At 42.6% G+C, this 27541-nt stretch overlaps 1 protein-coding gene across 4 annotated transcripts in view; it reads left to right on the top strand.

The window, feature by feature from the left end:
• Positions 1–27541, top strand: part of AIFM3 (apoptosis inducing factor mitochondria associated 3) — an 85921-nt gene that overhangs the window by 2280 nt on the left and 56100 nt on the right. The gene's annotated exons all lie outside the window — the stretch shown is intronic.

Below are 27541 nucleotides of genomic sequence, written 5' to 3'. Positions count from 1 at the left end.
AGAATCCCCATGTAATTAGACTACAGCCATGCTATTAATTTGAAAATAAAAAAGTTAAAGGGGTTGTCCCGCGGCAGCAAGTGGGGTTAAGCACTTCTATATGGCCATATTAATGCACTTTGTAATATACATCGTGCATTAAATATGAGCCATACAGAAGTGATATACTCACCTTCCCTGCGCTGGCGTCCCCGTCTCCAATGTGCCGTCTAATTTCAGCGTCTAATCACCCGATTAGACGCACTTGCGCAGAAGGGTCTTCTCCCTTCTGGTCGGTCCGGGCACGAGCGGCATTCTGGCTCCGCCCCCTTCTACGCGTCATCGCGTAGCTCCGCCCCGTCACGTGTGCCGATTCCAGACAATCAGGAGGCTGGAATCGGCAATGGACCGCACAGAGCCCACGGTGCACCATGGGAGAAGACCCGCGGTGCATCGTGGGTGAAGATCCCGGTGGCCATCTTGGAGGAAAAGAAGGAAGAAGTTGCAGACAGGGGATTTGGGTAAGTAAAATTTTTTTTTTAATTTCAACATATCCCTTGGGTTTGTCCTGCGCTGAACGGGGGGCCTATGCAAAAAAAACCCGTTTCGGCGCGGGACAACCCCTTTAAGTTAAACTATTTTGTAACATTAGTATTTTGGTCATGAATGGTATTAAGTTTCTTTATTTTGTTTGTTTTTTCTTACTGAACTACTTCCCATCATCCTTCCATCATGTGAATAATCTCCAACATCCACTGAAAAGTTATGGTGTCAGGAAAAAATCCAAGATAAAATGAGATATTTACAGTATATCTGTGGATTTGTAAATGTAGAAAATAACTATGTTGAAATTTCTAAGCTGGCACCAACAAGTGTTTGGTGGATTGGTAATTATCAGTAATTTAAATGCCCAATCCTTAATGATAATCATCATGTCAGTGATCCTAAACTGAATGGAACAAATGAAAAAGCTTTCTGATTGAATGTTAGGGGCGCCTGTACACTCTGCAGCCAACCCACAGTTACATCCTTCAGATTACCACTAATTGCCTGACTACTCCACTGGAAACCATGGCAAACCAAAATACAGCCCAGCAATAATCTCAACGATGTTACTGTGGATCAACCATAGCATGTACCGCCACTCTAATGTTTAACCTGCTATCATATGGATAAAAGCAAACAATCCCATTCTACTGCCAATTTAACAAAATATCACTTGGTCTTTTCATTGATTGTTATGAAAAATACACTGGGGTAGAACTATACACAAAACATTTGGCTTTAGAAGTGTATGGGAAAACTCTTAGGCCTCATGTCCACGGGCAAAGGAAGAATTAAAATCCACAGCGGATTTTAATTCTTCTCCTGTACGCGGATCCACATCCCATAGGGATGCATTGACCACCCGCGGGTAGATAAATACCCGCGGATGGTCAATAAAAGTGATTTTAAAAAAAATGAAGCATGAAAAAATCTGGACCATGCTCCATTTTCGTGCGGGTCTCCCGCGGGGACGGCTCCCGCGGGCTTCTATTGAAGCCTATGGAAGGCGTCAGGATCCGCGGGAGACAAAAATAGGAATTTACTCACCCGCTCCGGTTCTTCCCTTCGCCTCGGCTCCATCTTCTCTCCGTCGCGGCCGGATCTTTTTTCTTCGGGCCGGCGCATGCGCGGGGCACGTCACTGACATCATCCTGCGCATCCGCCGGGCCGAAGAAAGAAGATCCGGCTGCGACGCAGAGAAAATGATGCCGCGGCGAAGGGAAGATCCGGAGCGGGCGAGAGGTGAGTTTATTCTTCTTTTTATGCCTCATGTCCGCGGGGCAGGAGGGACCTGCTACGGATTCTCCATGGAGAATCCGCAGCGGGCCTGATTTTCCCCGTGGACATGAGGCCTTAGGGGCATATCCACGTGGAGCAGAATATATCTATTGTGGATGGCATCACAAATTCCATGATAAAACTGGAGCAAAATCTTCATGTTGTACGGGTGGATATTGTTGAGGATTTGCCGGAGATATCACCCTATGTATTGGAAGGATAAAATCCGCAGAAAGAATCGCCGTGCTGCCGATTTAAATTTACGCATGTATATTTTTCCGAAGAGTCTGGACGACATTTGTTAAACTCTTGTGCATTTGGCTGCTGTTGCATTACATTGCAGATTTTCTGCCCGCAAATTTGGACAAAGAATCCACAGCATTTCTGCTATATGTGGATGTAGCCTAATGCTAGCAAAAAATGTGCCACATTAGACAGAGCAACTTAAGGCCCTTTTACATGTTACGATTATTGCTTAAACCAGTGGTTCTCAACCTTTTTCAGCCCAATGCCCCCAAGCCTTACTAGTTTAAACCCAGTCAAAGTTTACCTTGTTTACAAATTTAAAAGTATAAATTAAAATATCAAATACAGATTAGCATTAATTGTGAAAACATGTCTCTAAAAATGACCAAAGAAGTATTTAAGTCAGCTAAATTTGATCTGCTAAAATGTAGGTGATAAATATTTTAAAACAGGTTAATTGTGGATGCAATAACAAATAGATTTTATTGCAGAAGATTTTTTTCTGGGGGGAAGCAAGCAATTATACCGTCTTTAATTCTCATTCGATAGAAACGTACAACGTATAAAGGAAATGCAAAATACAGCTTAATCATTAATGGTCGGAAGACTAATTAAAATGCAAGAACAATGAAATTCGACTAATAATAATAATAATAATAATAATGTTTGCACAATCCATGTGTGTCAATAATGGCTGCCTTGGGCCTGATGAGCGGACGCCAATTTCGCGATATCTGGTTCTAGCTTCATCAACCACAGTCTCAAGTCACTCCTTACACATATCTGAAGTTTGTTTCTCGCTTTTGTCAGGAGCTGCTGAACCGCACTGAAGCCCCTCCCCACTAAGTACGTAGATGGAAAAGCTAACACGAGCAACTTAACTTTCTGCCACTGAATAGGATAGGAATTGTTCACTTTCACCCAAAAACATTTATAGCCACATTGTTGGAAACGTGCTTGGGCTTCGCTATCATGTTTCAAGTCGATCAACTGCTCTTGTAATCTGGGAGGAAATTCTCCTGTGTCTGATGAAAATGGATTGAGTACCCACGTTGGTATTTCAAGGCTATATAGATCATGAATCCTAGTTTTCATGTCTTCTTTGGCTTGTTTGAGGTGTGAGCAAAAAACATCTAAGTCTGCATCTTGAATTTTGTCTCTGTCTTCGCATGCAATTTCTTGAAGACTCGGAAACTGACAGAGCTTGTGTCAACTCAGGTTATTGGTATGAAGGTCCAGTTTGGCAGTGAAGGAAGAAATGATACCTTTAGCTTTAATGAAATTCATTTAGTCTCCTTGTAGCTTTGTGTTGAACTCATTGAGTTTGTCAAATATGTCTGCGAGATAGGCAACGTCAAGACGTCGTAGTTCGATTGCATCACAAAGGCTTGGGTCAATCGGCCGAGGAAACTTGACTACTGTGTCAAAAAGTACGTAGAGCACTTTCCTCTTGACAGCCACCTCACTTCGGTGTGTTGGAGTAGACGTTTGAACTCTTCGTCATAGTCTTGACAGAGCTTGCGGAAAAGACGTTCGTTCAAAGAGTGCGCTTTTATTTTGTTAACAGCATTAATTACATAGCGAAAACGAGGCACAAGGAAAGCTGTCCTTTTGTAGAAGGGATGAATAGTATTTCAAGTATTTATTTAAATATTGACGGCATTTCTTCTTCTCAGCCATTTTTATAAAGTATGCTTCAAGAATGCACTGCATATCATATTTACACGCAACGGTTATTGCTCAAAGTTCGTTCAAACGATGGCATATGACCGATCATCATTGCGTGTAAATACTACCATCGCTCACTCTTCGGCTGAACAATGATTTTAAGGTGAGCTTAAAATCCATTGTTCAGCCAGAGAGAAGATAACAGGGACCGCACGCTGTGTTCTGCACAGGAGTCTGAGATTTTATTGTATTCAGCTGACAGCCCATGCAAGAACAAAGGAGCTGTGTGCAGAGCTCAGACTACATGCTAAGTTCTGCAAACAGCTCTTGGGGGCCCTTTTACACGCAAATGAAGCTGTTAACGTGTTAATGGCGTGTGTTCGTGCGAGAGATTATCTGCCCAGCAGATTCCATTGTCTCTCTCCTATGTATGACTTTCATAACTCCATGACTCCGCTACAGATCAATCTCACTGGATAACCTAAAGAACAACCTAACCCGCTGTATTCCATAATGCCTCTGATTGGCTGGAACTTTCAATTGTGTGGATTTCTGGGAGTTGTAGTTTATATTAGTGTCTGAAAAGATACTTGGCGTCCACTAAGACTACAACTCCCAGAGACCCACACAAGTGAAAGTTTGAAGCAGTTCCAACCAATCATCAGCATTATGAAATAGAGCAGGTTAGGTTGTGCTGTAGGTTATCCAGTGTTATAAAGTGTGATTGATCTGTAGTGGAGTCATGGAGTTATAAAAGTCATACATTATATGATAGAGGTGCGCAGGCTGAACACAACTCCCATTACATGTAGGTGATTCATATGGAAATAATTACTTCAGTTTTCATCGGTTTCAGATTTTACCGATTGTTTTCGGATTTATTATCGACGAAAACCGAGGTATCACTACAAATTTTTAGAAAACTGTAGTTACTAGATTTTAAAAAATCAACAAAGCAAGCACAAAACGCCCCCCTGCCACCCCTTTTCGTTCCACTGCCCCCTTGAGAAGTGAAAACACCCCCACCCCCAGGGGGCAATAACGCTTATGTTGAGAACCATTGGTTTAAAAAAACACACAACTGAACGAACTGACGACATTTTTGAATACAATTACTCGCACCTAATAATCTATATTTTTCCTCATTAGCTGAAGGCACATTTACACGCAACGGTTATTGCTCAAAGTTCGTTCAAACGATGGCATATGACCTATCATCATTGCATGTAAATGCTACCATCACTCACTCTTCAGCTGAACAATGATTTTTAAGGTGAGCTTAAAATCTATCGTTCAGCCAGAGAAAAGATAACAGGGACCGCACGCTGTGTTCTGCACAGGAGTCTGAGATTTTATTGTATTCAGCTGACAGCCCATGCAAGAACAAAGGAGATGTGTGCAGAGCTCAGACTACATGTTAAGTTCTGCAAACAGCTCTTGGAGGCCCTTTTACACGCAAATGAAGCTGATAAAGTGTTAATGGCGTGTGTTCATGCGAGAGATTATCTGGCCTGGCCAGCAGATTCCATTGTCTCTCTCCTATGCATACACATTGAGTACTTTGTCTTCTTCCAGCATGACTAAACACTGCACTCACGTATGTAACAAAACCATCCTTAAGGACCATTTACACTGGACGAACGTCGGGCAAATGATGCCCCACATTTGTCCCCGCATATACTCGCTCCCATGCTGTTACACAGGAGCGAGTATTGCTAGCTTGCTCACAAAGCGGCCAGCAGGGGGCCATGGCGTCTTGAGGGGAGTTCCAGCTCTCCCCAGCTACACTGTCTCCCTGCACCTGACGGCATATATGCCGAGCCCGTGCATCACATGGTAGCGTATATTGGCCAGCCGAGAAAACGCTGGCTGATATACGCTCGTGTGAATAAGCCCCTGGGAGGGGAGAAATAGAACACAGAGAAAGAGGCAATGTAAATAAAATAAAATTAAATCTTCTTAGGCTAGCAATATACTGCTTTTGTGCCCTTAGCCTAAGATATACACTGCTAAAAACTCATGTTTTCATAGGCCCCCTATTCACTACACAAAAGAAAGCTCATTTGACCTCGGTTTTGGCGGTATGCACTGGCGTACCATTTTTTCTACTGTATGCGAATGCCCAGCAAACTGTGCTTTCTTATTCAAAGGCACACTACAAAAAACATGTAAACCATGTGATATTATTTATTTTGTACACAATGAATCCCTATGGGTGACTAGTGCCACTATATGGTCTCCGTTGGGCATATACAATCTGAGCGTAAACACCTGATACGCTTTGCTACAATGTGTACAGAGCCTTATTATTTAAAATACATTTTTAGTTGCTATTAAAAATATAACCAGCACAATTTAGGTTATTATTATAAAATGACCCAAGGGAAAAATTGACTGATAACCATGTTATTAACCAGCGCTGCAACATTATATAATGCATTAGGGTACCGCCACACACAGCATTTCTGGAATGGCAGTCAAGACGCAGCCAATATCTCCTGGTCGTTGTAGTTCAATAATAATTTACCTGGTAATCTCTTGTTTATTGTTAAGGTGCTACTACATGAAGACTATCAGCAGCCGCTAGCACCTGCATTTTCCCGACAATTGCCAGGCAGTTCAGGTGCTGCCCATCAATTAGTGCTATTAACAAGTTGCTCACAGGTGCCGCCTGGCAATTGTCGGGAAGATAGGAGCGCTAGTGGCTACATTAACGATGAACACAGAGTTACAACTTTAATTATTAGTGAGCTACAGTGGCTGGGAGCTTTTGGCAATATCTGAGCATGTTGGGGAATTGAAAAGTCCCAGGATTCTCCTAAATCTGTGCAATAGGCATTGTATTGCAATATTGTAAATCTTCAGTTCTTCACTTGCAAATAAGTGAGTATGGCCTTAGGAAGTTTCTGTTTTTGCATATTTTTTCTTGCCTTTTCCCTCCACATTGTTTTTCTTTTAGTCTCTCTTTTTTTCCTTCTTTTTCTCTTTTTTGTGTGTGCCTGTGTGTATGTGGAGGGGGGGGGGGGGGGATTAGCCTCAGGCTAGGGGCACCCCTGTCTGCTCCCATACCCTTTGACGGTTTGTTCCTGCTGCAATCATTGTCGGTGCACAGGATATTGCGTCTCCATGGGCTCTTAGGTCATGATGCGGATTCCGAGTCAGTTTTTTTTGAGATTCTGAGAAAGGAAGTCAGGACTGAACATATCCAGTACCGTTTGACAAAAGATTTCTTCTTTGCTTACAAGCTACCATTGGCCTGCACTGCTCAGTAATATTTACTAGTGGTGCTATTGCCCTATGAAATGACATGCTACCAGTAGGGTTCATGTTTCAACCATCCTCAAGAAACCTGAAAAATCATGCTGCATCCTGAAAAATCATGCTTGTTCTTATTTTTGGGAAAACAGGGGTATTCCAGGCCTTGAGAATTGTCAGGGCTGTGGCTAGGAATGTCAAAACATTCTATAGCAGTAAGGTTAACCTTTTCTGGGACTCTATAGTTGTAAGAGAGTTGTGAATTCTTCCCAAGTTGCCCTTCTTTACATATTTCCAAGCTCAATTAGAACTCGAAAGATAGGACTTTTAAGACATTGCTTGACTGCAGCAAGAGTGGTCAACCCTAGAACTTCATTCAGACACTCATGTTGAGTTGTCTAGTCTCATTAGGATGAAGGCGTTCACCAGTAAATATTATGACAACAATGATAACTTTGTGATGGTGGCAGAGTCCTGGATAAGCTTTCAGAACTCGTCTTGTAAGGCTTTCTTGGTGGCAGGTACCATGTGCTGTCCTTGTGTTTGATGAGCTATGGATTCTGTGTGGCACAAAATGTGTTGGTATAAACCAGTCTGCTGTTTGCACAGTAGTACCGCTTTGATTTCCTTCTGTGACTCTGCTATGATGTTTTTCAAAAGTACATTTAAGGCCTCAGTCACACGGGTGCATCGGCACCCGTACACCGGCGCCGATGCGCCCGTGTGACTGTCAGTGAGAAGACGGGCGTACCTGAAGCGCTGGAGGAAAGAACACATGACGGGCATGTGCATGAGGCCTAATTGTTATTTCACGAATAAACTAGTCTTCAAAAATAATTACACTCAAGCACTGGATTTTGACATGAATAAAAGGTCCTCCTAAAGGAAGATAGGCGACTGTAAGTAGTATCTGGCAGGTGTCGAGCTCACTCGAGTGTGCATGTTCATTGGGAGGTCAGAGGAGAGCTATGTCCTGATAACTATCTTACATGTGTGGCCAGCTTAAGAGTATGTTCACATGAGGCGGAAATGCTGAGGAATCTTCACAGCAGAAGATTCCATGTCAAATTCCGCAGCACTTCCGCATCCAAAATGGAGTCAAAATTCGCACCATTCATTTCAGCAGATATAGTGATGCGGAAGTGGCATCCATCACCTGACTAGCGTCACTGTGCTCACTAGCGATCACTGGGTGACAAAAGAAAAGCTGCCCTAATAGCACAAAAAATTGAGAGGTGAGGATGATCCATGATTTGACTGGTATGCACATGATTTGACTGGAGTTCCAACCAGTACCGTATTGAACTTCTTTGTGGAAAACTGGAACATCGGGTCAGGAAATATGAACAGCGTCCTTCTTCTTTAAGAAAACTCTCCAGACATTTGAAAGTATGCCACGGAAAGTATCTGATTACATTAGGGCCAAAGGAGCCCCCACTAATTATTAACATATATAAATAAATACTACTTTTAATTTTTGCTCAGGTGCCAAATTACTTTTGGTAGGATAGTGTATTTTTGGCAGATCCATCCATCTTTGATGGAATTTGCTGACTATATACTTGAAATAACTGTCAGCCGAAGACTCATTCCACCAATAGTTATATTTCTTGACTCCCCAATAACATGGGGGGACAGGCAGAGAGGAATACTCCTCTGTCACACACATCTGGCAAGTGGCCTTTACACTGTAGTAACAGGAGATTGGGCATGTTGAAATCCTACATGAGATCCATCTTTCCATTGACCTCTTCCCCTACACTTTTTTTATAGTTGCCTGATACAAACAAAATTGGCAAGTTCAGCTAACATCTATCTAATGTGTATGGCAAGCCATAGACATTTGAGTGTCTGATCTGGATCTGACAACAAATCTCAACAAAATCACTGTAGCAGGACGAACACCTGATGATAAATTCAAACTATTCACTGTAGGGTTCGAGAAGAAAACTAAAATATAACTTTTAATAAATAATATATTAAAAAGGAACTTGAATCTCAAGTTTCCAAATGGACACACAAAAAAAAACATAAACCAGTTGCTTCTTCAGTAGGTAATCCCCACAAGGCTAGTATAATGAGGGATACCGTATCACCTGAAGAGCAGAAAAGAGGGCTCATATCAAGTAAAAGACCATTTTGCGGTCTTTTACTTGATATGAGCCCTCTTTTCTGCTCTTCAGGTGATACGGTATCCCTCATTATACTAGCCTTGTGGGGATTACCTACTGAAGAAGCAACTGGTTTATGTTTTTTGTTTTTTTGTGTGTGTCCCTTTGGAAACTTGAGATTCAAGTTCCTTTTTAATATATTATTTATTAAAAGTTATATTTTAGTTTTCTTCTCGAACCCTACAGTGAATAGTGACAGCAAATCTCATATTTATGATCAACTTTAAGGTGCTCTTGCACTTTAGATTAAATGGGATTGGATGACATTCTTTTAAGCATGGGACCATTTGACTCTTCTCCAACAGCAGATGTCAGAAAAAGAATTATCAGGAATGTTGATTTTCTATATACCCAATCCTTTGCGATATCCTCCTACTAGAGAGCTCTGGAGATGACAAGGGTGTCTGACAATGGGTTATTCCACTCTTTCCATTGAAATAAGTATGCATACTTGGTTGAAAATAGTGTGCATGCTTATTGGGGAGTTGGAAGAAATTACTGTCAGCCAGCCCACAGTTATTTAATATGTTTAGGCTCCCAACAGGGATGAAAAATATTTATGGTGGGAATAAGAACAAATAAAATATATTGAGTCCGTTCCAAAGCATAGAGCTCACAAAACATTTCTAGGTTTTCCCAGTGATTTCCAAGCAGTAAGTAAAAGTTTGTTCTTCTAACTCTCCCACATACAGTACATACTACATATATATTGCGAGAGGGAAATGCTCTTTGGGCATACAGTATATGCAGCTATATTCCTAGATGTTTCCAAGAAAGATCTTACACTGGACACTTGGCTATGTTATTGATTACGGATTGTGGATTCACTGAACCAACCAACCAAGCCTAGACCAGTCCTGGAGTGGTTGACAGCTGACTCCTCAGATACAGGGACTGTTGGCAGGAAAAGCGAGACTAATCCTTGCCTGCAGGGGGAATGGCAGACTCCTACCTGCAAGCAAGGCAATCGCCCTGATAAGGGCGGCCCTGCGCTGGAACCTCAGGTCTGACTATACCTGATGGGGTAGCAAACACAGGGACTGGCAGCAGACAAAGGAGCACACAGACGCAGGACAGAGCAAGGACAAACTATAAACAGGAATGTGAACTGACAAAAACAAACGCACAGACAGATGCAGATCTCAGACAGCATAAATAGAATCCGGACACACTGAGGAATACAGACAGAACTTAGGCTGCATACACAAAACACAGAGAGCGGGACAGAACTGAGACAGCACAAACAGAACTCAGAGAGCAAAGCAGAACTAAGCAACACAGACAGAATCTGGACACAAACTCAGGAATACAGACAGAACTTAGACAGAAAAAGGTGACCAAAGAAAGCTGAGTGTAAGAAGACACACCAATTCTGAGGCCCAGAGGAAGCTCAGCTTAAATAGAGGAGTAAAGCCTGTTTAACCCAACAGGTGAGCTGAGAGCCAGAGAACTGGATAACCCTCTCAGTGCTGGACGAAAGCAGGCAGGGAGAGCAGAGTGATGGTTGCAGCTGCCCAGAACCACATCAGGGAGGCAGACACGAGTAGCGACCTTACAGGCTGTCTATTGATCACACTAATCTCATCATGTGAAACATTTTCCGGCTCTCTATTTCATTCTTGGTGTTGAAAAAAATCTCTTCACCTCAATGCAGAAATGCAGTTATTGTCCTGCTGTGATACTGGTCACACATGGGACAAATATCTCCTGGGTAAATGTGATAAACAGGAATACCTGCCTTTAAGACCAGCTACAAAGAAAACAGCAGAAATACCGGCTTAAGGGTTACTTTCAAAGAATATACAGATGTAAGGGGTGTAAAGCAGATAGACTGCCTCTGGGGGAAAAAACAACAGAGGGAAGATGTACAGGAGCCTTTACTTGTTGATTGATGAACTTTCCCACGGATTCTCTTGTATAAAGCCGTCATATCTAAAAACAAGCTTTTAAGAGGTCATGTGGTCACGAATAGCAAGTAAAGCTGCTAAAGTCCTCCCTGGCATGCTGCATTTCCAATTGTGTGCTTCAGTTTGCAAGAATATACATAGGTTTAGTTGGAAACAAAAGATGGTGTATCTGGCTCCTTGGATGACTGTCACAGGTGACAGTGGTAGAACATGTTTTCTCAGATCGCGATAGTCCCACTTCCTAAGCTTAACAGCTTGGCATTTACCAAGATTTGTCTGTTGCTCTTACATACCTACATTATTTCAAGTTGATAACCCCCCTGAGAATGGTTCTAAACCCAATAGAAAGAACGTTTGATACAATAGGCATGGCTGTACTTGTTGTCCAGGTTTGGAGGGGTGGCCCCAGTTACAGTCAGATAATTATTTATTTGAGCACATCACTCCTTTTGCAGACCCCTGCCTCTTGCTAGATTGAGAAGGTGGAGCAGGGTCTGTGCCGCAGGCTACAGGCACTGCCAGAGAGGGAGAAAAGAACCCGCAGGTAGACTTCTCCACCCTCCACTTTTCTTGTCTCACCGAAGCAGGTGGATGTTGTGTGATGATGCGGTGGTGACAGATGGAGGTGGTGGCAGTTCATTGCAGCAAAATAAGCAGAAAATATTACTTACATCACATCACTCCACAGGAGGGTTCAGTACTAGAGATGAGTGAGCATACTCGATAAGGCAAACTACTCGAGCGAGTAGTGCCTTATTCGAGTACCTGCCCGCTCGTCTCTAAAGATTCGGGTGCCGGCAGGGGGCGGGGAGCGGTGGGGGAGAGCGGGGAGGAACGGAGGGGTGATCTCTCTCTCCACCCTGCTCACCGCCGCAACTCACCTGTCACCCGCGCCGGCAGCCGAATCTTTAGAGACGAGCGGGCAGGTACTCGAATAAGGCACTACTCGCTCGAGTAGTTTGCCTTATCGAGTATGCTCGCTCATCTCTATTCAGTACTTTAGCGTTGCATGACATTCTACGGTAATGTCCACTATATTTAAACATTACATTGATGACTATTTCTCAACACGGACAACTGGGAATTTCAGTAGATTTCTTCTAGGCAATACATCTTACATCGTCGTAAATATCCTTTAAGCAATTACTGTATTATCAACTATCAAGCAATAGTCCTATTTACCTCTTTCTAGCAATCCCCTCTAACTACGATAAACCTGAGTACCATAGTCTTAACACACTAAGATCATGGCCATGAAAGGATACGTCTTTCGTAGACTCTACAACCAGAGTGTTTACAACTCATCAGGCTCTCAGTTCTCGGACGTTCTTTCTCTCTCACTAAGTACGCCTCTTGACTCTTTGACAGTAGGAATTCAAAGTTTTTCTCCACCTTTACAATTGTCTTTTTTCCCCAGCTGTTTTCTCTTCGTCTCCTACCAGCTCTCCTCTGCTTGCACACATGGAGTTCTGGCTTCCCTTCAGTTCTGCATACAGGAGCACTTATCAACCACTTGTGCTTTGGGTAATGGCTCTCCGCATCTGACTTCTCTTTTAGCTCATATCACAGGAGCTCATCTCTCAGCATCTCAGTCTTTCCCAGTATCCACTTTAACCATCAACCATCAACCTGCTACCATACCTCTGTAATGTATGGGGCGAAATATCCAACCAGGTAACCTATGGCAAATGACAGTGTGAGGTAGCAGTGTTACAATGCGATCTTTGGTCACGGAGAAAGTGACCATGTAGCCCTAGCTTTATCCATTGATATGGTTACGGACATTGCTCGATGACTGATATAAAATGGTAGATGGCAAGGTATTAATTCATGAAGATTGCTGAACCCTCTGCTCTGTCCTTCCAAAGCAGACACATTCATAAGCAATCCATTAACATTAAACATATTATGAGGAAATATTGCTTTCACTATTTAATATTACTTTCCAGTGTAACATTGACTTCTGTTCCCATTAGTTTACTACTGCGTATGAATTCATTAGCCTATGGAAATAAGGCATTTAGATAGGTCATAGGTTGTGAATCCTTCTTCTCTCTGGCCTTGATTGCTGTGGATAGAATTTCTCTTACTTTATGGCAAGGCTGTATATTTATTATAAGCTTATAGTGTTTTAACTCTTTCACGGTGAAGTTTATCTCATGGCAGTAAAAGAGCTATGTTTAAATAAAAGCAGCAGAACTTTTCTGGAGCTTTACTTGAGATAATCAAGGAGCCTGGTTGAATATAGAGTAGCAGCTGGGTGTCATCAACATATAGTATACTCTCACTTCCCTATCAGATCTGTTGCCCTGACATTATAATTGCAAGTCTAGAAATTAACAGTGATAACATCAATGAGACGGGTTTTCTAGGACTGTACTATTGATGATGCATGCTATCAGTGGGCTCAGCAAACAGCTGATCAGCAGAAACAGTGGACCCCCGCCGATCCACTACTGATGACCCTTCCTGGGAATAGGTCATCAATAGTAAAGTCGCGGAAAATCTCTTTAGGCTGGGATCACATGGGACTGTAATCCCGTGGAATGACCGCACAGAAATACCGTAAGCTTTCCATGACAGAAATGCAGGTTCAAAACCCGCGACCTTTCACCGCGGATTTTGAAGCAGCTTCGCTGCCTGCATTCCGCTGCGGCCATGCCCCCCCATAGAGAGGAGAGCGGTCGCCGCGGAAACGGGGAAAGAACTGACATGCCGTGGTTTTGAATTCTGCGTGACAGTGCAATTTCAGCGCGGCTTGGCAGCAACGGATCGGCATGTGGACGAGATTTTTGCAAATCACATACACTTTTCTGCTTTATCCTGGGATAAAAAGCCGCGTGCAGATAGTCTGCACAGAAATTCCGCTGCAATTGCACCCAGTGGGAACCCAGCCTTAATGTACAAATGATAGCCCCTTTAGCAAAATCAAGGGATTTCTGTTTTCTAGCATGGTAAGGGTGACTACTCACTAGCATTTGCGAATTTGCTGCCTTTATTTTTCAGGTGTCTATGGGGCCTTCTAATGTTAAAAACGCATCGCAGCAAAATCGCAATTTACTGCGAAATCGCGATTTTGCGCAATGCGATTTTAACATTAACAAGTCCCATAGACCCCTGGGGAAAAAAAACGCTGCGAATTTCGCAGTGAAAAAGAACTGTAGTGGGTGGGCACCCTTAGTAGTGGTGGCTTTCTATGAAAGAGCCACCAACAGATGTGGATGAGATCAAAATATATATAATAAAAGGTATAAATACATAAAAAAAGGAAGTGGCTTTGGAAAGAGATAGTAGAAGACAGTTTATTTCTGCGTAGGGTAGATTGACTTTTTTTAGCCATTCATCAGAACATCCTCTTTAGGTCGCCTGCACATGGCAGAGCCGGATTCCATATGCAGGGGCCCGCCGCGGAATCCGGCTCTGACTGCGATCGGCAACTCCACGTACCTGTCTTCTTTCTTCATTATCTGTACTGTGGATTGTCTGTATGGCGAGCTATCTGACATGTGCAGTACAGATTTTTTTTCAAAATGTTTATTTTTCCTGCACCATCGCTAGGCTATGACGCCATGCGGATCATCCACAGTACAGCAAAAAGACTTCCACGCGGACGCTGACCGGGACTTCGTTGTGGGATTTCGCATGTGGAATTCGACCCACCCGCGTGCAGGCAGCCTCAATGGGAAAAATCTATGTGCAATTTTCCGATGCAGAATCCACGTTAAGAAGTGCCGTGTCACCTCTTTTTTATGTGGATTTCAAGTTCACCTGTGGGAAAAAAATCTATGCCGTATACATTACAATAGGGATCCTTATTAAAACTAATGTGAGACTTCAGATGCAGATTTCACTGTGGATTTGATGTGGAATTGCTGCAGATCCTACTCAAATCTACAGTAAATACACATGTAAACATGGTCTTAAATGACCTGTTGGTGGTGCCAGGGGTGTTCTTAGGGTCTTAAGAGATCAGGGGCACAATCATCAAGACTTACGTTCCTCTTTCTTCTCCCACGTATAATTCCCCTTTGTGTCCCCTGCTGCTGATATAATACTGTATGCTATCCTGAAAATAACACAATAGTGTAGAAAAACAGGCTGAAACACAACCCAGGTCTGTAGAAAAACCCCACAGTAGATAAATTATGCTTTGAAATGTTTAACCCTTTCCAATCCACTGTCTGACATCTAAAGACATTATGATTTAAGGCTGTACAGCTCCGATGTTTGAAGACGTCCGTCGGGGTTCTCTTACTGTATATTGCCAGCCTCTCTGCTGTCAGAGCCTAACCAACGTGTCACCTCATGCAGTACTGGCTTTAGCCAGCATATAGCGCCGTTGTATAACAGCAGAAAAAGAGTAAGCCCCCTAGGAAAACCAGGATACAAATTGGATTGGAAAGGGTTAATCTGCAGTGTGCTCAATCCAAGTTTTCACTACATGATTGGAATTTGAACGAATCATTCCAATGGAAACCTCAAAAAACACATTGCAACTGCAGATTGAAAGGACCATTATCAGGAGTCCTCCCTTTTTTCACTCAGTCAAAGCGCTTCCCCTGTTGTCCGTGCATCAGATTTAGTGCAATCAAAGCTTCTCCTTAGCTGATTGGTGGAACACGTCAGCTGACAGGTTTTCTACCAATTAGAGCTTCTGTTTAGCAAAATTGAAACTCTTCTCTATTGGCGTTGCTTAGAGCATAACATGCAATGTCTGAGCCACCTTTGGACTGCTGTATTAGAGATACTTCACGTCTGCCTCTTCCTCCAGTCAGTAAACAGCTAGGTATCGGGCCCCATCCCCCAATGGCCTAACAGCAATTGTCTACTTTATTTCTATGATAGGTACCCAACTGCCATACAAGCTACAAGCAGCAAGGTCTGGAATACAGCATCCATAAAAATCTTTGGGGCCAAGCATATCTTTCTGTATCTGACAGAAAAGAAATCTTGCCATGTTCTTAGAAAATGTTTTCTGATCAATAAAACACATGGAAACTGGGTGGAAATGATTGATGATTATCTGTTCAGTCGAGGCCAACTTTCAGTCACGTTATGGATCACCGTTCTCCATGCTTTCCTATCCTTTCAGTTCTTCCATGTGCATGTTTGTTTCTGCCTTGATTGCTTCCACTTCTTTGTGACCCACTAACTGTGCCGAGCATCAATGTTGTTTCCAAAGAATTGGCTAAAATGATATGTCCAAAGTATGAGAGATGCTCTTTGGTGATTTTGCCCTCTAGCGATATTTTTGGTTTGCTGCGCTCTCGGACCATCTTGTTTGTGACCATTGCCACCCTTAGTATAGGCAACATTCTTCTCCAGCCCCACAGTTCAAAAGCATTAATTTTCCTTCTATCTGTATTCCTGAGTTTCCCAACTTTTGCCCATGTATATGGAGATCGGGAACACGATTGCATTTATCATTTAGATCTTTGCAGCAGTGCTAATTTCTTTGCTCTTCCATAGCCTTGCCAATCCTTACATTGCACTACGGCCAAGTGCAATTCTTCATTAGATTTCTGGTTCTGATTCTCAATTGCTCTTTAACTGCTTCAATTTCCTCATTGTCGGTTTTTACTTGGTCTGTACCATTACTTGCTATCATCATTACCTTTGCTTTCTTTATGTTGAGGTACAGCCCCCTGCGCTCACTTCCTTTTTTAAAACTTTGGATCAGATATTCCAGGTTTTTTTCACTTTCCGAGAGCAACGTTTACTCATCAGCATAGCAAATAGTACCTGTGCCTGTTTCACATGGGTAAAGAGCTCACAGGTGTGACCTTGCTTGCTTGCATCTTCCAGTTTTGCACACTGCTTATTCCAGTAATGCCCCTTATCTCATTTCGCTTCTCTCTGAAATTCAGCATTTAGAAATCTAAAATCAATGCTGTGGCCAGTGGCTTTGGCTGTTCGTCTCCTGTTGGCTATTTCGATCATTGCATCCGAGAGCCATTTTGGCCTTTTTGTTGGTTTTCTGTATAGAATGAATTATTCTGCTGTGTTTGTTATGGTAAATTTCATTTCTTCCCATGATTCACCTAGAGTTTTTCCAGTTGTGTTGAGTTACTTGAATCTGTTTTCTACCTTTACCACTTATTCTGCTGGGATATTGCTGGTGTCAAAATGTTTCATTGCAGGTGATTAGAGTTGAGTGAACATACTCTGCTGAGCTTGATGCTCGTTCGAGTATTAGCATACTCGATGGTGCTCATTACTCGAACGAGCATCAAGCCGTGTTCGACCCCGCCCCAGTTTTTGGCTCCTCCCCACTGTGATGTGCCTGTTTTGGCCCCTCCCCGCCACGACAGCACGTGTCATTGGCAAATTTTTTGTCTGGCAGGAAGGGGAGAGAGAGAGAGAACGAACCTAGGAAAAAAAAAAAAAGCTCGGCACCCGGCGTCCCACATACATAAATGCTCGAGTCTCCCATTGTAGTCAATGGGGTTCGTTACTCGAGTACAGCTCTCGAATTTTACGAAAAGCTCGACTCAAATAACGCGGACTCGAGCATTTGGGTGCTCGCTCATCTCTACAGGTGATCTTTTCGTGTTGTTGAAACGGAGTTTGACTTTCGCAACGAGTAGGTAGGGGTCACTACCACAATCAGCAATAGGTAACATTTTGAATGCTTATACTGAGCTCCTCCAAAGTTGTTGGCAGGTAAAATAGTCAATCTGGTTGCAGTGCTGTCTATTCAAAGCTGTCCACATGTAGAAATGGCATTTTGGCTGCGCAAACCACATGTTTGCAATCCATAAATGATTTTCTTGACAGCATTGAACCAAATGCTTATCAGCCTTATTCCATTCTCCTGATCTAAACTTGCCCACAACTGGTGGTTCTTCTCCCATTTCACTACTTTTGCGTTAAAGCCCCCCGTAATAAATAAAATGTCTTTGGCGAGGACTTGATTGATTGCTTATTGAAGGACCACATAAAATTTTTTACCATCCTCTTCTATAGAATCAGTTTTGGGTACATAAATCTGCAAAACTGTGTGTTAGTGAGGCTTCCTATGGAAGCATAGGGATGTGATTCTGTCATTTATGGCACTGCATTGAAACATTAAAGGCTTTAGCAATTTTCCTGTTTGTGATTAGAGCTACTCCATTGCATCTAAAACGTGTAGTAAAATGTGTAGTTTTTGCTCTTAAAATAACCACTGCCTATCCAGTGTAACTCCCTAATGCCAAGAATATCGATGTTGAGACGTTCAATTTAATTTTTTTTACGATGCCCAATTTGCCCATACTCATGCCGCAGACGTTCCAAGTTCCACTACTGTGAACCTTTGTGAAATGCAGATGATTTCTTTCGCATGAGGCTACATCGACAGACCAGAGTCCTTGCGGATTTGTCCAGCCTGTGTCACAAATGCCCAAACGACTCAAACGTTTTCCTTGTTCTTCCCTGGTCTTTTGTTGGGTGCTTTCTGGCCCAAGAGGCTCACCCTCCGGCACCATATTTGAAAACGTAATCCATAAAGTATTTGGCAGAAATAGTGGAGTAGTTTGCCATTGCTTTTGCCACCCCTCCCCATTTATCCGGGCTTGGGACCAGCGTATAGCTAGCTGGAAATTATTACTCTGCTGCTATTTCACATAAAACAAATGTTTGTTCATGGGTTGCATTGGCCACATTATTAATTCTTTTATGGCCAGTTTACATCAGAATAGTAAAATCACACTGTTTTCCATTAAACATAGCCCATACCCATGCTGTAATGTAATAAAGGTGAAACAATTTGCTCTACAGCAACATATATTCAGGATTTATATATTGTACTTTGTTTGGTCCTTATTTCACAGCGTGGCACATTCCTATCAGTCCCTGCACCTGCAGAGTTTATAATCTAATGTCTCCATCACGGACCATGTAAAACCGCCGCGCCTCCACAACGTCCATGATTTAGGAGCGACTTGATAAGAAACAATAATGTAGGGCTCTGTGCGTTCGCGATTTACTGTGTGTTACAGGTTATATAATAAAACTCATTTGCATAAATTACTATACAATGGCATACCCCCACTTGTGCCAGTCCTCGGGGAGACTAAATTTATAGCACACTCAGGTTCGCCGGTTTTACAGCTACTGTAGTATAGTTTAATGCAGATTCATCTACTAAGATACTAGAGTAGGCTTAATTCATAACAAACTGATTTATTTTGGGCAATTAATTCTGCAATTATTATAATAATTTGCATGCAGAGAACATGTTATATTATCTCTTTTACTTGGATTAAAAAATATTGCTGATCGGCAATGTTGTGGATACATTTATTTTCCTGCAGTGGCTGTTGCAGTGGAAGTTTAGTATTATGGTAAGGTAAAGTCCCCTGGTGCAAGCACTGAGTCATGACTGACTCCTAGGGTGATGTCACATTGCATCAATCTTGGCAGACTGTTTTTGCGGGGTGGTTTACCGTTGCCTTCCCCAGTCATCTTTTACCCCCACCCCCAGCAAGCTGGGTACTCATCTTATCGACCTCGGAAGGATGGAAGGCTGAGTCAACCTTGAGCCGGCTACCTTGAAGCCACAACCTTCAGGTCATGAGCAAGAGCTTGGGACTGCATTTAACACTGCGCCACACAAGGCTCTTTTTAGTATTATATTGCACCCATTAAAAGGATTGAGAGGGCTTGTAATATATGGTTGCAGCGAATTAGCACAGACCTTTATTCCAGCTCTGTACTGTGCCTTGACTCTATGCATATGCCCTATAAAATCTAAAAGTTTCATTATATTAGATTCCACAAAGAACTGTGTAAAGCTGGGCTCACACGGCTGTAAGTAGATGCACGCCGCAAGTACGTGGTAACATGCGTACTTGCTGCCTGCTGCCAATCTCCATGCACTACCTTAGCGTGCATGCGTGCGTTATATGTGCCAAGATAGAATATATCACAATTTTTTTTATTTCATAGGTGTATGTGACCCAATACAAATCAATTGGCTATTGACATTGCCGTGTTGTGCGCAGGAAAATTGTACACGCCATGTGCAACGACAATACACCCATTTGAGACCGGCCTAAGTGATTAACCAAATACGTCAAAGGGGTTCTCCCACTTTTACCTATTGAAGATCTATTCTCATGATAGGTCTTAATAGAATTCAGCCTGCAAGACCAGACTGTAGATGGAAGATACAATCATGTGATTCATTGTACACGTCTGTATTGGCTTGATAAAGACCGGGTTTTATCCGGTTGAAACGTTGCCTTGGTTTTATGCAAGATGAAATAAAAGTTGGAGTTTTATAACCTAAGAAGATGTTGTTCTGATTGACACTCCTGATGCTGATGCTCTGGTACATAAGTCTCATAACTGGTTGTGCCATCCTTGCCAGTAATATCTACAATCAAACATTTGTGTTAACTTGCGATGAGCATCTTACGAGGGGTGACTGAAAAGTTCTCGGCCCACCCAATAAAGGTTGTCAGTAGTCCAAATGTTTATGGTTACTTTTCAACATAGCCCCCTTTTAGGGCCACACACTTTTGCCACCGGTGCTGCAGGCCCATTATACCCTCCTTGTAGAACGTTTCTTCCTGCATGGCAAAAAAGTCCTCCACCTCAGCCATGACGTCATCATGGGGTCCAGCTAGATGTTCCTTGTGCTTAGGGAAGAGATGAAAGTCAGAGGGGGCCAAATGGGGTGAATGAGGTGGGTGCCGAAGCAGTTCAAAGCCACAGGACTCGTTGGCAGACATCGCAATGGTGGATGTGTGCGTGCGTGCATTGTCCTAATGAAGGAGCGCTCGTTTTGTCAACATCCAGACGCGTTTCACTTAGATGGCCTCCCTCAAACCCGTAAGTTGAGCAGCATACTATGCTATGTTCACTTTTTCACTTTTTTTTAGGTATTCAGCCAGAATAACACCCCTCGAATTCCAAAAAACAGAGACCATCACCTTGCCAGCTGATGGGACTGACTTGAACTTCTTGGGGGTGGGTGAGGAGGGGTGTTTCCACTGTTTTGACTGAATCTTGGTTTCGGGTTGAAAGTGGTGAACCCATGCTTCGTCCATTGTCACAAAACGTTTGAGGAGTGTCACAGGATCTGCCTCAAAAAGGGTCAAGTTTTCGGCGGACATGACGTGTCTCCGGCATTTGTTTTCTGCTGTCAACATTCTTGGGACCCATCAACATGAGACCTTGTGCATGTCAAGTACAACTCTTATGATGTGTCCAATGCGTTCCTGAGATATGCCCACTCTCTCAGGAATGTAGTGTTCTGTCACATGCCAGTCTGCCATGATGATATCCTGGATTGCAATGACGTTTCCACTGTGAGGTGCATCCTGGACAGAGGTGCTGCCCCGCTTGAATTCCGCCACCCTCCTTTTCACAGTGCAATAGGAAGAAGAATCCTCCGCTAATGTTTCCATCTTGTCACTATGGATCTCCTGTGCCGTTATACCCTTTTTCAGCAGGTATTGGATGACCGTACGCTTGCTCTCTTTTTCCATTTTTCAGGATGTGTATACCTTGGACATTTCAAACTCCAATATCTGAAACAACAAAAAAAGATATTAATGAAAAATTTGATATGTAACCTAGCAAAGGAATGTACTATTAGTTGCTAAACTGACCTTCAGCTAGGACAAGTATTTCATGAGTCACCCCTCGTACATTGCTGATTAGGAATTTCAGACTTTCAAGCATGAACTCAATGGCTTTAATTCAGCCACTCAGGAACCTTCATTTTATTTCTTTTGAGGCATTCAGAGATGGACTTGCTTGGGTGCTTTATTTAATTGTCCTATTACATAACCCAGCTGTTCTGGAGCGAATCCACAGCAAATACTGCCCGTTACTTCCTATCTAGATATGCTGCTTCCTACACATGAGCTGAAATCAATTGCGATTTCCACTCGCGGAGGAAAAATCACAGCATGCTCCATTTTCATGCGGGCTCCGCATGACAGTCAATGTAAACCGTCTGACTCGTGGCTCATCAGCAATGAACACTGCGGACAGGTAGTATATTCCGCTCCATCATCTAGCAACGGCATGCGAAAAGAATGTAGAAAAAAATTCTACGGCGCATGTGCGACGGCAAGTCGCCAGGTCCATCCGCAGTGCAGAAAAGACGGCGGCTCTGCCATGTGCAGGAGTTGAAGTCACAAACTTACGGGCAGACATCCTCTTTCAGGATTTTCTGAGTGCAGATTTCTTGGTTACATCAATTACAATAAGATCATTCACTTCCTGCAGAAGCAAAGCAGACTCAAATCAAGTTTAACTGTTGGAATGATCTTATTGTGGAAAGCAGTACTAGCTTTACGCCAAACTTAATAGGACCCACATCTTCTAAAAAGTTGGAACTTTGACTTGTCAGTCCACAGAATAATATTCATAAAGTTTTGGGGTCATCTAGATGTTTTTTGGAAATGCAAGATGAGTCTTTGTGTTCTTTTGGTTAGTAGTGGTTTGTGTCTTGCAACTTTCTCCCATGCATACGCCTTTTTGCCTATTTTGAAATCTGACATTAACTGAGGCGGTGAGGCCTGCAGCTCCTCAAATGTTCAACTAGGTTCTTTTATGACCTCTTTGACATTGCTGTACCCTTTGTGAAATCTTAATATGTTGGTCACTCCTGTGAAGATTTCAATAAATTTGCTTGCATCTATATTTGAACCTGTTTAAAATATTGTATTATTTATTGCTTTTTGAGACCTTCTAGCCTGCTTTACATTGCCAGGCAAGTTCTATATAAGTGATTTTTAGATTAAACAGGTCTGGCAGTAATCATGCCCGGGTGTGCCTAGTGAAATTGAACCCAGTTGTCAATTGAATTTGCTAAACTGGTTGATTTAGTAGCTAATTAGCTACTAGAGGCAATTAGTATTCATATAGCGCCAGGTAGAGTTGAACAGCATTTTTCTCTCAATAAATTCAATTATCATTTAAAAACAGCATTTTGTGTTTACCTTGGCTACCTTTGTCTAATAATAAAAATAGTTTGATGAACTGAATCATTCAAGTGTGACAAATATGTAAACATAAATAACTTTCTCACTTTTGGAGGGATAGCTCCTACTTTTGACCCAAACCCCTCTATCCCTTTTTGCCCCTTAAGGTCGCTTACATACAGATGGATTTGGATTGTGGAATCCAGGGCGGGCGCCCCCCTTTGGATTCCGCAGCAAATACCGTCCATAGCATGCTATGGAAACGTGATTCTTCGTGCACATGAGCAGAAACCAATTGTGTTTTCCGCTTGCGAAGGAAAAATCACAGCATGCTCCATTTTTGTGTCGATGGCTTCCATTGAAGTCAAAGGAAATCGTCTGATCCACGGTCCATCCAAAATTGGCAATGCGGAAAAGACTCAGATTCTGCATTATTGCTATGTGATAACACGTGAAAAGCAGGAGAAAAAGTACTGCGTATGTCCGATGGTGAGCCATGCAGACTATCCACAGTACAGAATAAGAGAAAAGAAAGCAGGTACGCACGGACGCTGCTGCTGCCAGGGCCAGATTCTGTTGCTGGATTCCACATGCAGAATCTGACCCGCCCGTGTGCAGGTGGCCTAAATGTCCCTCCTTTTTACCTTAAAAATAAATGAGCATTAATCAATTTACTATATTGCTCCAGAAACTGTCTGGTTCCTAACTGCGTATTAAACCTAAATTACATATTTATTTCATCATTTGGTGCAGTTTGGACCTTAAAATGTCTCTATTTAGATTTTTATCCTAATATTTAATTTTAAAAAATCAGGCATAAGCTATTTGTGGAATTTGTAGATTCTAAACCCAATGAACCCTAAATGTCCCTCTTTGATCATTCAAAAATTGGAAAGTATGCTTTATTAGAGAATAAATGTTTTTTTCTGCACTTATCTGACTTCTTTCCTCCTCTTCTTTCTGCCTTCCTCCTAAACTATTCACTCACTCAAAATTGCTAAAATCAGCCTTGGTCTCACAACATAGACTATTGGCTCACTGAAGGATCAAATTAGATGCTGCCTGCACATACAGAAGCTGCTGCATCTAATAGTTTTCTAGCTCACCCAAAAAGCTTTATTTACATAATAATCATCATCATCAGTACTATTCAGCATTTCGATAATGTTCGATTAGCAGCATCTTCCTGTTTTCTCCATGTGTTATGTATGGTAAACGTTGTAGCAGTAGTCTCCATTCACCAGCTCAGGAAAAAAACTGAGAATTAGAGATGCAGCCTGCAGAGGGAAAACTGGTGATAAATGCAAAAGTCATATAATGGTCAGAAATACTGCTACTCATCATGTACACACATAGCAGCTTATTCTGAAATGACATGTATAGGGATTCTATCATCAGGTTCATACTGTCTGAACCATAGCATGAGCCCAGGGATATCTGTTGCCTCTGTGGGTGTTTTGTTCTAAAAAACGGTGATATTTCAGAATAAATACACTTTGAAGTCTGACTGGGAGCTGAGCTCTGAGTCACAGGGGTGGGCCATGCTGGCCTCTCTCCACCCACTGCACACCCTTCTTGTGTATAAGGAGAGAGCTGTCAGTCTTCATGCAGTGGCCGGTGCAGCCCACCCCTGTGGCTCAGAGCTCCGTTCCAAGTGAAACCTCAAAGTGTACTTATTCTAAAATGCCATAGAGTTCAGAATAAAACACTTACGGAGGCAACAGGCATCCCTGTCCTGGCTTCAAGCAGCATGAACCTGATGACAGAATCCCTTTAAATCAAGTTTATTGTTTTGTTTCATCATTGGAAATTCAGTGGAGGTAAAAGAAATTGATTTTGTTGGTCTCTGTGTATAAAACAAACTGGTACAATCTGCAGCTCAGACAATAATAGCACTATAGATTGGCTTTATAGTTGTGTCCCTTCGTGAAAGCCCAAGAGGATTAGTATTGGAAATAATACTTTGAAAAATAGTCATTTGTACACAAGGTTTGTTATAAAAAATGCAGAATAAAGCTGGGATTATATTGACACAGTTCCAAGCTTGCCGGCCTATAGCCAAGTATTTTAACACTGGCAACCGCTAGCTATAGTACATGAACCCTCTGGGAGGCAACGTTCTACAAAGTCAAACAATGCTTTGTCAGCTTCCCAGTTTCTTGCTATTGTATTAGGGGAGACAGATAATGTGCGTCTTTCCCCATCATTTCTAGCATTCACATTTCCTTCATTTGTTAAGTTTGCTCTTGTTGACTTTTGTTAGACAATACCGTAGTTTCACTGTAACTGCTACTTTAGGAGTGTGTCCAACTTAAGACGTGTCGAGAGCATCAAGAATATCTCCTTAGGTAAGTGCTGTAAATGTACTGACAGCAGACAAGTCTAGCCTCAGGCCCTTTGACCAGTTTGATCTCACAGAAGATAAAGCAGTGATAAGGGACATGATGTAATAGAACATTCTGTTACGGATCACTCTCCCACTGACCTTTTTTGCCACCTTTTCTCATTAAAAATGAAGTACTTGACTTTTATAGCCTTTGTAATGTGGGAATAATGTAGGAATCATCTCTCGTCTGTCAAAGATTCGGCATCAAAAAGTTAAAGCTGGATGCATTCATGTATATTTGCCGCTAAACTAATTAGTGTTTTGATATTTTCCAGGGCACTGGTCTTTAACCCCTTCCCACTCCATGGCGTAAGGGTACGTCATGGCAGGCTGGTACTTCCCGCAAAATGACGTACCCTTACATCATCGGGATAGTGCGAGATCATGACTGATCTCGTGCTATCCCTCAGCGGGAGGCGGCTGCCAGTGATAGCCGGCCTCCCGCCGCAACAGCGGGGGGGCTTTGGAGATGCCCCCCCCGCTGTTAACCCCTTCCCTGCCGCGATCTAAGTAGATTGTAGTAGGGAAAGAGTTCACAGAGGGAGCGCGCTCCCTCTGTGTCTCCAGCCAGCTTTTGCGATGTTATCGCGAGAGCCCAGCCTGTCGCCATGGCAACAGGATGCCAGACACCGGCGTCCTGTAGTGCCAATGCCTATGATCGCTGTATAACCGATAAGGCATGGCAGGGCTACTGTCCTGCCATGCCTTATCAAAGCGATCATAAGTGCTGTGCTGCAATTGTGTGGAAAAAAAAGAAAAGAAAAATGTAAAAAAAAGAAAAGAAAAGAAAAACAGTTTTTTGTGCTTTTTCTAATATTAGCATAAAAAAGGTAAAAAAAAATTGAAATGGCACATAATTGATATTGACGCGTCTGTAACGACGTGTACAAAAAGTTGAGCATGCTTTTATTTTGTATGGCAAAAAGCGTTAAAAAAAAAAAGCTAAAAAACAGAGGCAAAATGCTAATTTTTAGCATTTTGCCTCCCAAAAAATGCAATAAAAGTGATCAAAAAAGCCGTATATTCCCCAAAATGGTACCAATAAAAACTACAGCTCGTCTCGCAAAAAATAAGCCCTCAAAGAGCTCCGTACATAGAAAAATAAAAACGTTACCGGACTTTGAATGCAGCAATAGAGAAAAAAAAAGTTTTCCAAAAAAAGGGGGTTTTATTGCAAAAACATGTAACAACCTAAAAAAAATATAAGAATTTTGGTATCGTTGTTATCATACTGATCCGCAAAAAAAATGTATTGTGTCATTTATGCTGCATGATTAACGCTGTAAAAAAAAAAATCTATGGCAGAATTGATGCGTTTTCTCTCACTGCTATCATAAAAAAAATAATAAAAGTTTTACAATATAGTCTATGTACTCAAAAATGGCATCGATAAAAACTACAGTTCGCCACACAACAAACAAGCCCTCATACGGCCGCGTCAACGGAAAAATAAAAAAGTTATGGCTTTTGAAAAATGGAGATGAAAATCCGCCAAAAATCGCTGAGTCCTTAAGCCCAAAATAGGCCATATCCTTAAGGGGTTAATGAGGCATACGTTTCAACATATCTGTAATAGGCTGCCTGTCCAAGGCCACAACGGAATATTTCTGGTGATATTCCGCCCCAGGGGAGGAGCACTGTAAGGTCGCCCCAATGAGCTTATCTAATTGATAGGCTCACCGCGGAGAATCGAGGCAAATCGCGGCATGCCGCGATTTTAATCACGCTAGCGGAGAATTGCTATGATTCTCCGTTCGTGGACGTCCGGCCGTGCTTTCCATAGTTATCCTATGGAAAGCGTGTCATGCGAGCTCCGCGGATCTCACTATGACGTCTCGCCCATGGACAGGCAGCCATAGTCAGAGAGTTTTTTCTTTCTGGGAGATTGACTCCCACTGATCTGATTTTGATGACCTTCCCTATGGATAAGTCATCAATATTTAAGGCCGCCTGCACACGGGCAGAAATCCCGCCGCGGGATTTCCCGCGGGATTTCCGCCACTGAAAGTTTGCATAGGAGTGCATTACAATACGCACTCCTATGCAGACGGCCGCGGTTTGGCTGCGTGAAATCTCGCGCGGCAAACAAACCGCGGCATGTCCTATTTTTGTGCGGGGCATGCACTCACCCGGCCGCCGGCTCCGGTCTGTGCATGCGCCGGCTGCGCGGCAGCCGGCACATGA

This window comes from Eleutherodactylus coqui, chromosome 5, assembly GCF_035609145.1.
Source record: "Eleutherodactylus coqui strain aEleCoq1 chromosome 5, aEleCoq1.hap1, whole genome shotgun sequence".
NCBI classification, from domain to species: domain Eukaryota; kingdom Metazoa; phylum Chordata; class Amphibia; order Anura; family Eleutherodactylidae; genus Eleutherodactylus; species Eleutherodactylus coqui.
The sequence above is the reverse complement of the archived record's forward strand: the minus strand, read 5'-3'. Positions and strand labels throughout refer to the sequence as shown.